The sequence below is a fragment of the Salvia splendens genome, chromosome 8 (assembly GCF_004379255.2).
Source record: "Salvia splendens isolate huo1 chromosome 8, SspV2, whole genome shotgun sequence".
NCBI lineage: Eukaryota > Viridiplantae > Streptophyta > Magnoliopsida > Lamiales > Lamiaceae > Salvia > Salvia splendens.
This window is the reverse complement of record NC_056039.1, coordinates 5126919-5139351: the sequence shown is the minus strand read 5'-3', so window position 1 is coordinate 5139351 and position 12433 is coordinate 5126919.

The following is a 12433-nucleotide window of genomic DNA, read 5'->3' as shown; positions in this document are numbered from 1 at the left end:
ATCAAATAAGTGCATATTTCTTAATTTTTTTGAACATCACTTTATCTTTATTTTGACAATACATTTTATCAAACTTAAATAGGACATATCATTATTAATATTGATTGGCATATAAATAAAATAAAACGTGTCATTTTCTTAAACTCACAAAATACATCACTAACTTTTACTTCTATTAAACACGAGATACTTCTAAGTTTGTGCATTATTTTGTGAAATCAAACGAGTATAATCGTGCGTGAGTTGACCAAGTGGTAAGAGTAATATTTTAGGCTAAAAATTTCAGGTTCGTATCCTTTATGGCGTAATCTTTAAAATTACTATTTTATTTACCCATCCAAAAAAAGAAGTGCATATAATTTAAAAATAAATGGAAAAGAGAAAAACTTACATACCTGCAAAGTGCAAACTCAGTATGCGCTCAAGTTTTTCTTCTTAGCAAACCCTTCCTCTCATACTCCCTAGAACCGCCTTTTGAAAGATGAAAAAATTAGTGCTAAATCTAATTTATTATTGTCTTTCCAATACAACATTTTAATTGCTAGTAGTATGTATTTCCATTGAGCATCAAAATACTCTCAAATTTAATACTCTCAAATTTCCAGTAATATCAGTCTAAGGCATTGTACAAGTAGCAGATGGGATTGTGATTGTTGTTGCATGTTAAATTAAATACTACTGCTATATCTGTAAAAAGAGCGCCTAGCATAGGTTTTAGGGGTTGGAAATGGTGAGACAGAATAGGATAGCTGTAGACTGTAGCATCGTATCTTGCTGATGGGATTTCACCTGCTCCATCTTTACATTATCTTCTTTCACCTCAACTCCCCATTAGAGCATCTCCAATGGCGGCGTCAGCGTAGGCACGCCGATTTTTCACGGACGCCGGTGTTGACGCCGAACCATTGCAGCCGACGTCAGCGAAACCGGCGTCAAAATCGGCGCGCCTAAGCCGATTCTTAGACTGACGCCGACTCTCACGGCGTCATTGTAGGCCCTGAATCGGCGTTAGACCGGCGTCAGAATTTTATTTTTTTTTAATTTTTCGAAACACTATATATACGCACTTTGGACGTCATTTTCATTTGCACCACTTGTATTAACGAGTACTCTCTCTATATTAATTTTTGTATAAGATCAACAACGAGAAATGGAGAACAACTACGAAGGTACTCCAGTGACGACCGGGTCTCAGACTCCCCCGAGTCCCGGGGGAGGGTCTCAGACTCCCCCGGCTCCCGTGGGAGGTGGTTGGCCTCCGATGACCGGGTACTACAACATGTACCCGTGGCAGCAGATGATGCCACCGATGGTCGCCGGGGGAAGTTTGCTGGCTTGGCAGGGGGTACCGCCGATGCAACCCCCTATGCAGATGATGCCGGGGTGGGCACCCGGGATGCAGCCACCGGCGCAGCAGATGATACCACCGCCGCAGGGGACGCCCGAGGGGGAAAACGTCTATCGGCCGGCTTTTGATTTTTCCACCGGGTCTTCGCACACATCGACCCCAACGGATGCACAGTATACGCTGTTTGAGAGATTCTCCTTAGAGGAGTTGGGTTTTGATATTAACGAGGTTCCGAAAACCCCCATTCCAAGCCGGGGAGTAGGGCGGGGTCGGAGCGCCCCTAAAAAGAAGGGCAAGGCCAAGAAGGTCGGTGAGTCGTCGCAGCCGGTTGAGGATAGCGTGGTCCGAAGGAGGTGGACGGACGCGGAGAACGTTGCGCTGGCCAAGGCGTGGGTGAATGTCTGCGATGATCCTCTCGTTTCGAACAACCAGAGGATCGTCAACTTGTTGGCCAAGGTAGCCGTAGCCTACAGAGCATTTTGCCCTGAAGGGAGACCGCGCACCGGGGAGGAGTGCCGGAAATGCTGGGACCGAATCAGGTCTGCCGTCTCTCAATTTTCGAGTTTGTACGACAACGCCCTCCGCATGCGGACTAGTGGCCAAACAGAGAAGGACTGCAGGAGGATTGCGGAGAGAGCCTACCCGGATCCCGGGAAGTACTACGACTTCACCTACTGGACCTCCTACCTTGTGCTCCACGAGTCGGAGAAATTCCGGGCAGGTGTCGAGGTTGGCTGGCCGAAGAAGCAGAAACTGAACTATACCGGTGAGTATAGCGGCAGCAGCGGTGGTTCCCACGACCTCCCCGAGACGGCCCAGGAGCTCCCGACCCCTCGTTCGTTCGGTCGTCGACCTCGCCCGGTTGGCCAAAGGAGGGCGCAACGGGAAGCGAGGGGGGGCACTCCGAGTTCCCAGGAGGTCCAGTCGGCATCCCCCCTCGGCAGGTCCATCGATGAGCTCAAATTCTTCACGCGCCAACAAACGCGCGCTCAAATGGTGAAGACCTTAGCTGACTTCCGGACGGCGGTGGACCCCGAGGAGAAGACTTATCTTCGTGTATTGCTCCGGAGCATGCGTGAAGAATTGGAGGGGTTTCAGAGGGATACCGACGTGAGGCGGCGGCGGCGGCGTCGACGACGAAGGGTTGGGCGAGGACGGAGGCGAGGAGTGATTTTTTATGTATTTTTTTGTACTTTTTAATTTTTGTATTTTTTTAAATTAATGTATTTTTTTATAAATTATTGTACTTTTTTATAAATTTTAATATTATTATTCAATTTTGCTGTATTTGTCTCGTAAATTAAATTCCGTATGTTGCTACGATTGTAAATTAAATAATATAATTATTTTTAGTGATGTGGATAGGCTATGAGAGGGCTATGGGAGGGCTATTGCATGTCCAGTTGCATGTCCAGATGACGTGGCATGAGGATTTTAGTACAGATGATGTGGCAGTGGTAAGGCTATGGGAGGGCTATTGCATGTCTAGAACCATTGGAGATGCTCTTAGGGCACCCGCAATGGGGCGCCCGATGGCGCGCCGGCGTCCATCGTCCTCGGGCGCGGACGGTGCCCCCATTGTGGGTGCCCGCCATCGTCCGTCCCATTCGTCCGCGGCCGATCCATAGGGTGTGCCCTATGTCGCGGACGATGGCCAATCGTCCGCGCCATCGTCCGCGCCATTGTGGGATCGGCGGACGATAGGCCATCGTCCGCGCCATCGGGCGCCCTATTGCGGGATCGGCGGACGATGGCAAGTGTTTTCGATTTTTTGTATAAATACCCCTACCCCACCTTCATTTCTAACGTTTCATTTCACGATTTCACTCTCGAAACTTGAATTTTTATTGTTACTACGAAATGGATTCAAGTCCCAAGAGTCCGATGTTTGGGAGGCTCGTTGGCCGGGTACAGAACCGGATGAATATCGACCGTTCGACAACAATACGCAGTACGATCCCGAATTCAGCATTTAAATTAACAAAAATAATAATATAACATTTAAATTAATAACAAAATAATAATATAACATTTAAATTAATAACATTTAAATTAATAACATATAGGGCGCGTCTTAGGGCGCCCCATTGCAGGTGGGGGGTAGGAGGATAAAACTGATGACGTGGCGCGCCTTAGGGCGCCCCAAGCAATGGCCTTATAAATACTCCAACAAAATCATAAAAAATTTACTACTCCACTTCCCTACTATCCAATTACTCTCTACAATACAATCTTCTACATAAACAGAAATAACCTTGTAGGCTTGTAGTAGCAACCCCCAGAGTTCACCACCACATTTTCTTAAATATAGTACTACCTCTGTCTCACAATAAGAGTCACATTTGGTATTAACACGAATTTTAAGAAATGTAAAAAATAATGAATTTGAAAAATTAGTGGAATATGAAGTCTACTTTTTTATATTGATTTTATAATAGAATGTGAGTGAAGTGAGTTATTGGAACGAGAGGCCTACTTACTATTTATGGTAAAAATGCAATGTGACTCTTATTGTGAGACGGACAAAAATGACAAAATGTGACTCTTATTGTGAGACGGAGGTAGTATTTCTTTCTTTCCTTATTAATTAAGTATTCTAGAATTGATCGGTGTAGATTTAAAAAAAAACTGATTTATTTTAAAAATAAAAGTAAAATTTTTAAAAGGATGCAAGTATATTTATTAAAATAACAAAATTAAATGAGATACTTCCTCCGTCCGTGAATAGTAGTCACGTTTTTCAATTTTGATTCATCTGTGAATAGGAGTCCCGGTTCATTGTTACTATAAATGGTAAAGAGATTTCACATTCCACTAATTCATTACACTCACATATCATTTAAAATTAATATATACAACTATATTCTACTAACTTCTTTTCACCTATTTTTCTTACATTTCTTAAAACTCTTGCTAGAATAAAATGAGATTCCTATTTGCGAACGGAGAGAGTAATTTATAAAACCTGAATAAAAATAGTAAAATGAGATGGTTTTAGGAACTAAAGGAGTAACTTTTTACTTTCAAGACCTAAACACATTCTATTCTACTAATTATTTACATTACTGAAATAATATAGTACTACGAATTTTGAAACCTAGAGTCGGTCCCTCCTTATAGCTGATTTATTGAATCTCTAATCCTTTTTAGTTTTTTTGAGGCTAAAAATCTTTTAGTTTGTGTTAACGACTTTTGATAAGGTCACTATTTCATTAAAATTAGTGGCTTTTTAATTCTAAATACATAAAGTCATACCATCCAGCTCGATCTGCGCATGATCGAAATGTTAAATTAAATTAAATGAAATTGGTTAGTAGTAGTAGTAATTAATACTCCATACTAATTGGAACTAGAATTTTAGTAAAACTTGATTGTTAAGCATAAACTAAAACCTGATGCGTCTCCTTTTGTTTAATAGCAAATCAACACGAATTGATGAAGAAATAAAATTTGATGGAATTATTCGTAATTACATCAAATTGATAGAACTGAGTAGATACACACGACAAATTAGATGTAACCAAATTCGACCAACATATTTTTGGATTGCGCTTAAATGCCAACATTTCATATTCATCTCTTAATTAAAATCACGTGCCGGTGTCCTAATCCCATAATTAATTACCCATTTCATGACAAGACTGATCAAACTAACTTCACTTTAAATTTTTGCAATATTTGTAAAAAAAACAGATGCAGGAAATAGTAAGGATCTGTTTGGCGCCTGATTTTAGTGTTAAATCAATGTGAAGTCGTAATCACATTAAAGATGGAGAGAACAGTTTATGGTCTGAAGATAATTTTCAAGGGTTAAGGGATCATAATTAGGACATTTGCTGTACCAATTATAACGATTTTTTTGATTGGTTATTCCTATGTCTATTACCTTTCACTACTTGTTTGGTTGTTAACTAATTAAATTTGTAATTTTCTTTTCATGGTAAAGTCATTTATTGCCCTTGTCCTGTCTCCTCATCATGAAAGATGCTAAACCAACACCCTATTTTTGCTCTATTGATTTCTAATTAGATGTATTTCTATTTGAATTGTCGTTTATGAATAGGTTAATTGAGAGATAAATCCATCATTTTTGACTTATTATGTTGTTTCACCATCATAGTTTGAGCGTTTCAATGTAACTACACATTTTGACTTTCTATAAATTTCACCACCTCAGTTAAAATTTAGTTCGAAACGACGTTGTAATGTCTACTAGTACTACACATCGTTGATGTAACATACAATGATTACTTTAATATTGAATTAAATGTAGCATCTAAAACTGAAAAAGAAAAGAAGTTATGCAACATCCTACGCCATGTATTTAATGAAGCAAAAATGAGGGATACGTGCGAAAATTGATGACAAAGAAATACGAGAGGAAATTTGATATTGTTATGATGGATATGTGTCGAAATGGAATTAAATGAAGCCTGACGTTTTTTTACCAAATTAATCAGTGTACAACTATCCAAGTAATTTTCATGTTTAATTGCTGGAGAATAGTCATATATTCATATTCTTGACAAATTGATACTTACTAATTTAGGGTGTGAAGTTGAGTGGTATGAGATTAGTTTATTTTTAATTAAACGGACAATAAATCAATCTCTTGTCTTTGGGTGTTAAACAATTTTAAATTCTTTCAAGCATGAGTAATAGAAGATAGTGATTGAGTTGGTCAATGAATATAACACAAATACATGCACCAAAATTTGTAAGAAAATGATATGCTTACTATACTAAAAATTGAGAAGTAGAAAAGAGATGCTAAGATGAAATTTGGTGGGGCCCAGTGGCAATGTGGGAACTGCGCATGTTAGTGGACAAGCAAGGCTCCGCGCTCTCACACATAGCGGCGCAAAGTAGCGGGTGGGTAGTCAAAGAATGTGATGATACACACAGGTGGTGAGTGTATAATTTAGAGGAATCGTATATAATGGAATTGCATCCCCATAGCCTTTTTCGCACGCGCGAAAAGATCACGTGCTCTCACTAACTATATCTATTTTATTTTTGAGATATACTATTAAAACTTTGGTAGTCTTTTTTGTAAACATTATAATTGGTCTTAAAAATTATTACAAACTTTTAGAAACTGTACAATTTTATCAACCGGACTTAAATATAACAATTTTGGCAGATTTTGATCTAGTCGGCGTAGGCTTAGTGTGAATTATACATTAAACGATGTCCTTTCGACATTGAACAATATGAGTCTAATTGGATAAAATATACTACTAGTATTTAGTAGACCCGCAGTTTGAAGAATGACTCATCGTGAGAAATTAATAGTATCAATTTTAAAGTTTATAATTTTAAAACGACTTTCAAAGTTCGTGAAATGCAAGAATTCTCTCAAAATTTATAGTAGTTTTTAAGATCAAGATGTTTTATTTTTTGAGATATAATTATGTGACGTTAATAGTAATAAGTCATTCCATTATTGATAATAATATTCCTATGATCTTGTTTGCATAGATTGGTTATGTAAGATAATACTATATAATTATTTATTTATTTATTTTATATGGATTTCGTGACCTCTTTATTTATAAATAAGATTTTCACAGCTTGGATGTTTCATGGCCACAAAAGGTTGAAATTACTTGCTTACAAAATATTTAACCAAATTTTATAAAGATGATTTTGCAACACTCACAAATACGATACTCCTACTAACTCTTAATTAAGGATGGAATAAATCTGAGATTTTTGGTATCGTTTGCGATTATATAAAAATCAGTAAAGTCCATAAACAATTTTTACTTATCCTTACTTGGAAAACGCTGGAAATGCTTAAAAATCTAGGATCAATCATACATATTTAATTATATATCTATACTTTAATAAAGTGAATAGAATCTCGTAAAACCACTAAATTATTACTTGATGATAAGCGATCACCCAAATTCAACAATAAAGTAAAACCTTTCCACAAAAGAAGGCCCAACTACATAATTAAAATATTAATCAAGAACTAATAAAACATAATGCAATTTTATGCTTTTGAATAGTTTAATATAAAACGAGGTTATTTATCTTTCTATAAGGTTATATGAGTCGGATGCAACAAAGGAAAAGCCAAAACAGAAGGAAATAATAATGATAAAATAAACTAAAAAGAAGCCTTTCAAGAACGTCGAGTTAAAATGCACCTTTGAGGAGCAATAATTGTTTAGTTTATTGACTATATGAGATTTGTTTAATTTTTACATCCAATCTCGCAATCACACCACTTATGTAAAAGCAGAGATTAGGTTAGGTAAGGAAATAAAGTGATATCAAATAATTTATATCTCTTGAATTTTATATTATCTGGACAAATTTTATGTGGAAAATAGACAGCGAATCGGATAGTAAAAATCATCTGTTAAAGTAAAAATATAGCTTGTGAAATCCCACGATTTTGAGGTTTTTTTTTTCAACGAAATCACATGATTTTCACGATTTTTATTATCTCATATATTGATAACCATTAAAACTTTTTTTGCAACAATTAATATGTCCAATTTTTTCATTTGTTATATTCTAGTGTTTAATCCCTAAGTTTCGTTAGAGAGAGTTTATCATTATCTAAAGTTTAAGTTCTCTTTTATTTTTAGACTTTTAGTTTAATACGTTACACGTCTTATTTCACATGCTAATTGTATTTACTATTTAGTTAATAAAGTATTATCAACGCTGAAAAAAAATTATGGGCTTCTTCATGACTCAACCCCACCGCCATTGGTTAAAGTGGAAATGGGGAATTATACTCAAGTCTCAAATAGTGAAAGTAAAAAAAGTTTACACTTTCTTTTGCCTTATAAAATTTCATGCTCCCATCAAAGGTAGGTTGTCGGATTTAACATCTTGTATGAATTATAGTCGACACAAAATTTACCTTACATGCATGCTTGTGATTGTGGCGACATCTACGTATATAATTGATTTCGAAACATATTACAAAAAAATTCAAAGGCAATTGATGCAAACATGCAAGAAAAAGATAGTGAGTGCATTAGTGGTAATAAGTAAAAATTATGCACAATAATCTCAATTGACCAACTTTCATTATGCACACATTACAAATTATTATAATTAACATTTAAATTCGGTAACACCAAAATAACTTAATATATGTCTAATACTATTTTCGCATGAATCGAACCAACGGGATAAAAATACTTGTATTAGGACGAAAACTCCTATGCACGAGGGGGCGTATGTTTTAGTGTGAATATATTTTGACATGTCTATGTTAAAAATGTGTAGATTGTGTTCGAAAATATGAAATGAAATACAGTAGTCCAATATAGTACAAGTAGTATTGGGTTGGTAGCAGAAAGAAGAAAAGGGGAAGGAAAGTAAAGCATAGAATGAAGAGAACAAAGATTGAGTAGGCATAAGAGAGACAACATAAGTTCCTTGTTCATAGGTGCAATCAAAGGTGCATGATGAATTAAACAAAGGTCAAATGCTTCCCATTACCATATTTTCATTTCATTTTCCTTTCCAAATCTATGTTTGATGGGATTAACATTCCTTCACTTTGTCCCCCTCTCTCTCTCCTTTAGTGGTTGTAGTAGGGTTCTTTTATTTGAGCCAATGCTTTTGTGCTTCCATAATCCAAAGTGGGCCAAAGGTGTGCAGGCTGGAGTGGGCCCTGGCCCACCCTAATATTTGTTTGGTTGGATCAATCAAAGAGATGATGAGGTGGACATTTGCTTTGATGGCTTGGTGTCTTTTGAGTGGAAGATTTGGCCCACCACCTCATACTACCATTTTCTCAACCTGAATGAGTCACACACATTTAGACAAAATAAGTAAGTAACCTCTCTCTCTCTCTCCCTCACATACAAATAAGTCATGTGTGATAAACAAGCAAAGGTAGAGAGAGATGGAGAGGGTCTGAAGTCTTTATTCACATGGTGGTGTATTCACATGTTTTCCTATTTTTGTGCTCTCATTCTTTTGACTATAAAGCATGAACTCAAATATGGATAAAGGATGAGATATTGGGCAGGCCTAGCCTAGTACCTATGTACAATTTATTTATTGCTTGATGGCCCAGCAATTTCTACTCTCTCTTCATCAATTTGTCATCATAAACATGCCTAACTATGTTCATATGTCTCAATACTATAGACATGAATTTTGAAGAATACATAGTACTAATCATTGAAGTATATGACTGTAAGAATTGTAATTTCACATGTTTTATATTTCTTCATATTGGGCCCAATTTTCAGCCCACACCGAAATACCCATTATGCTAATGTGGAACGAAAAGACGAAGAAAAAAGAAATTGAAATTGAGAGAGAAATGGAAACCTATTTTCTTGATACTGGGCCCAAATTTGTACAGACCACGTAGATTTGTCAAAAGTAGCTATAAATCAGACTAGATATAATGAAACCTAAAATAAAAGAAATTGAAATAGAAGAAAAATACTCCCTCCGTCCCATATAAATAGGCCATATTTCCCTTTCCGCCAGTCCCATAGAAATAGTCCATATCTATTTATGGTAACATTTTTTCTTCTTCTCTTTTACTTTACCATTTATGGTCCCACCACCCACTACACAATTTTAACTACTTTTTCTCCTTCTATCTTATTTTACCAATTACACATTAAAACACGTGCCAACCCTAAATGGCCTATTTCTATGGGATGGAGGGAGTATTTGATAATACGATGAAAGCAGACTTTAATAAAAACTCATATCATTTAAAAAGTTTGGCCCAAAATTAAGGACAATAAAACATTATGTTTGATTTAATGGATCTGAGCCCAAATAAAGTTCCAGTAAGATTATTGAAAGTTGGATTTTAATGTGCTTCAAAATTCTTTGGCGGGTAAATATTTGGAATTTAATCCAATTGAACGTTAATAAATATATATATTTGGATTCAAATATTTGATTCGTGTAACTACCTTATACTACATGTTTTCATGAGTTTAGAAAATTCCATTGAAGATTTATAAATTTAAAATGTGACTAGTGCATCAACTTCTCGATTGAAGCTATCGCATATCAAATAGTAGTATAAATTGTATAATCGACACATCATAATAATTAAGATAAGGTAAAGATAAGTTAGGCAAAATCATTGGCATCAAATAATATCTTAATTTGAGATTATTGTCATCAGCCTAATAATTCACATACAAATTTTTTAACAACACAAAATAAAGACATCATTCTCGAATAAAAAAAATGTCGTCATCTTTCTTTGATCTTAATTTAGTGTTGATCCTTTCTAAGATTGGATCGCCTAACGTCAGAAACATAAATTAGTATATATTTCTAATATTATATATTTTCATTTGTTTGTAATATATTTTTAAAAATAGAACATATTTTAAAAAATATCATAAATCAAGGGCATTATGTGAAATTGCCCTTGGTAGTGGCCAAGAGTTGGATAATTCCCAACTTTTATGGAAAAATGGATATACTTTGTCCAAAAATATGATTCTCAAAGTAACCAATAATATATCTAAGAATGGACCAACCATCTTTGGAACTTGTTTGGATTAAGATATTGGACGAATTGATATATAACTAAAATGTTTCGGTTTTATTTTGACATTTAAAGTATAGGGTCTACGATCCCCTTCAAAAAAAAACATAGCAATTTTATTTTACTCAGACTTTTGAAATTAATTAATTTTCTCAACTTCGTGATTTGTATCAAATTATCCTCCAATAAAATTATACATAAAAGAATCTCAATTATGACACAATTCAGTCACAATATTGATAAAATTTCACACATAAATGGAAAATGTAATTTAATGAATATTATTCCAAAATCCTCAAAGTTCTACTAGATCTGGTTTGGGTTGATCGGTTTCATGCTTTCAACATCAGTTGTACAATTTTGTCTTTAAATCACAAAGCTATCACAATAATTAAAATTGGCTAGAATGTAATTATAAATATATCAAAATTTATAAGAATTCATAATACACCAATCATCAATAAAAATAGACTGAAATGGATGTAACGTGTGTTTTCATAAAAAATATGGGATTAATATAAATGGAGAATGAGTTTCATATATAAATAATATTATCAATAGTGATTAGTTTATATAGATAATCAAATTCTTTATAATTTTTTTTTCGTAGATTCACTGTTTTACAATAAAAAATAGTACGAGGCTATTATCTCATCCGCAAAGCTGTCTCTTATCCGTCACTTAACCGTCTCATCTCTTCACTATTTATGGGTTCCCCTATATTTTTCATCACATCTCTTAACTAAGAGACAACACCTGCAACCTTCCATCTCTTAATCATCTCATCCCTTAAGGCCATCCGCAATGCTGTCTCTTATCCGTCTCATCCATTAACTATTCATGGGCCCCTTAACTAAGAGACAGAACCTGCAACCCTCCATCTCTTATCCGTCTCTTAACCATCTCTTAACTTACTATTCATTCAATTTCATTTTTTATTTTTATTTCCAACAAATTCAATTAATAAAAACACATTTCATTAAATAAAATAAAATTACAATTTAAAATTATTAAAAAATAAAAAAAACATAACTAAAAATCTTTAAAAAATGAAAAATACACAATTTAATTTCTTCCGCCAAATTTTACCCAAATGTGCTCCATTAGATCATCTTGGAGTTGGGCGTGGTCGGTAGAATCTTGTGTCCTTGCCCGAATAGACAACCGATCTTGCAAAGACGGATGCACTCCACTGCGAGGCGGACTACTTGCGGTAGAGCTTCCGGGGGTTTCAGGGTCGAACTAATTTCCCGCCTCATGTCCTTCGTCGGCAACAATCATGTTGTGCAAGATTATGCACGTATACATGATGTCGACCATACTCTCCATGAACCACGTACGAGACGGGGCTTTGATAATGTTGAAGTGCGTTTAGAGAACCCCGAACGCCCTCTCCACATCCTTGCAAGCAGCCTCCTACTTCTGCGCAAATAGAGCCTGTTTTTCGTTCACCGGCCTGTTGAACGTCTTTACGAAGGTTGGCCACTTTGGGTAGATGCCATCGGCAAGATAGTACGCCATTTTATACCGTCGGTTGTTAGCGATGAAGTTGATGGCTGGCGCTTTACCACCCA